Source organism: Lipotes vexillifer, unplaced genomic scaffold (genome assembly GCF_000442215.2).
Source record: "Lipotes vexillifer unplaced genomic scaffold, Lipotes_vexillifer_v1.1 scaffold149, whole genome shotgun sequence".
Taxonomy (NCBI): Eukaryota; Metazoa; Chordata; class Mammalia; order Artiodactyla; family Lipotidae; genus Lipotes; species Lipotes vexillifer.
The window spans coordinates 4,040,891-4,043,253 of record NW_006779962.1 but is presented as its reverse complement, the minus strand read 5'-3'; the positions used below and the strand labels follow the sequence as shown (position 1 = coordinate 4,043,253).

The window sequence follows — 2,363 nt, the reverse complement described above, 5'->3', positions numbered from 1 at the left end:
GAAAGAGTGATGCCACGGTTGAGACAGCCTCCTGAACGAGACACGTGTGCCGTCCTTGCCTGCTCTGCGGACCAAGTGTCTGGCAGCCAGGATTCCAGGGATCATGAGAGTGGGCAGAAAGGGAGGAGGTGCTTGGGCATCCTTCAAAGCCTGGCTGCACCTCCCCAGGCAGGGGTGTCGGGTGGGGTGGTTCCAGACAAGAAGGCCCCAGACTCCTGGGACCCTTGACCCTCGAGGAGTGGGGCTGTGGCAAGGGGGCAGCTCTGGCCGGTGACATCAGCCCTGGCGGGGCCTTTGAGAAGTTCCAGATGGAGGAGGTCTCAGAGAAGCCTGCTGTGCAACATCCCACTCCTGACACCCACACATGGGTCTCTACCTCTCAGAACATCTATTTGGTGCGCCCTCCCGTCCTTGAAGCCTGCACACCTGCACGAGGCTGGGGTCCTGGGCCTGGGCTGGCGCTGTGCTGCCCCCATCTGCGCGCCCTTTGGTGTCTCTGCAGCCCAGGTCGTAGGTGGGGGAGGGAGTGGTCGTCTGGGGAGCCTGCATCTCTCCGCAGAAAGCTTGGTCCTGGCTCCTTGGCTGGGCAGCCGCCTGGCAGGTGCTTGTTTATTTATGGTTTGTTACTGAAATGGCACACCGCATTTCCCATTTGTTCACCTCTCCTTGTTGTGATGCGTTAATAGATCAGCCGGGAGCCATAAATCTGTGAGAGCTGCTTTTGCAATCCTGGAGTTTTGTTCTGTTCCTTCTCCCCTGGCCCCCTCCACTTCGTGCTGGCTTACGGCTTTCTCTTGAGATTCATGAGATTCCAGGAGTTCACCTACATGAGGTGGGAAAATATGCCTGGAGGATGGGGCTGGGGTGAAGGGCTCAGACCCTGGAGTTCATCAGACCTGAGTGTGGATCCCGGCTGGTTCTGTATTAGTCGTGTGGCCTCAGGTGGCCACTGGTTCCTCTTGGACCGTTTCTCCATCTGTAAAGTGGACAAGGTTTGAACGCTGTTCTCAAGATACAGTGACGGATGTGCGATGCTTAGTACATTGTCAGTGGTGGAAAATCACTCCCTTTGACAGCATTTTCCTGCCGCTGCTATAAACTAAAGCATCATTTCCAGCTTTCAAAAATTATCATCCTATGTGTTATTTAATTCTCACCAACTTTTTTCAGTGGAAAAGCTTTATTGAGATATAAATCACATGCTTTCCAATTCTGTGTTTTTAAGTAAATTCTGAGTTGTGCAACCATCACAATTAACTTTAGAACATTTTTTGTGGCGGAGGGACCACAAAAGAAATCCCCACACTCATTGGCAGCCGCTTCCCATCCCTGCCTGACCCCAGCCCAGCCCCCGGCAACCACTCATCTGCTTTCTGTCTTTGGATTGGTCTCTTCGGACGCCTCATGTAAATGGAAGCATGCGCTCTGTGGCTTTTTGTGTCTGGCTGATTTCACTTAGCATCATGTTTTTGAGGTTCCTGCATGTTGTAGCAGGTGTCAGGACTTCGGTCCTCTTTATGGCTGAATAATATTCCGTTGCCTGGATAGAGCACCTTTTGTCGATTTATTCACCAGTTGACGGACACTTGGGCTGTTTCTACTTGCTGGTGATTGTGAATAACCTTTGATTGTATTGACACTTCATTTGCGGGCTCTGGGTCCCCGCGGTTCTTTGGGCCTCCCTGTGGCATCTGACAGCTTCCCCACGCAGAACAAAGCTCCCTTTTCTGCCAGACACACAGTTCCCCTTAGTCCCACAGCCATTCAGACAGAAGACGCAGATTTTTAAAAACCCATGGGAAACACACAGGGAGCGGTGGTGGTGCGGGGGGTAGCTTTGCTGTCTGTCGGCCCCCCTTGCCCTCTACCTCCTACATCTCTTCCTCTTCCTTCTCTGAGGGACCCCCAAGGCTCAGCTTCAAAGCTGCCGTTCTGGAAGCTTGAGAACCTATTCTGATGAGTCGTGGGTGTTCGTCTACCTCCAGGTTCTGTGCTCCTTCTGCCTGGCTGAGCTGCCCCCTCTTCTGTGGTGGCCGCCTTCTCTGTCCTTGGATGGGTGAAGGCCTGAACCTATTCAGGGTGCCCGGGGCCTCTCTTTCCCGAACCCGTGCCAACCTTGGCCAAGGGCTGCAGTCAGGGTCACCAACACACCTCCAGTACTGGTGTTTCTTCAGAGCTCCTTGGTAACTCTGGTGCAATCAGGGTTGAGAACCACAAAGTGGCCGAGCCTCTGAGGCCTTCTGCATCTCTCTTTGGGCGGGGAGTGGCCCTCCTCTCCTGCTGGCCATCCTGGAGGTGGGTGGGTTGAACGGCATCATGCCCAGTGCCTTGAGGGGGAAGCAGAAGCCATGGGGTGTGGGGAA

At 54.0% G+C, this 2,363-nt stretch overlaps 1 protein-coding gene across 1 annotated transcript in view; it reads left to right on the top strand.

Annotated features, from left to right (window-relative positions):
* HMCN2 (hemicentin 2) overlaps positions 1–2,363 on the top strand; it is a 150,510-nt gene that overhangs the window by 58,757 nt on the left and 89,390 nt on the right. The gene's annotated exons all lie outside the window — the stretch shown is intronic.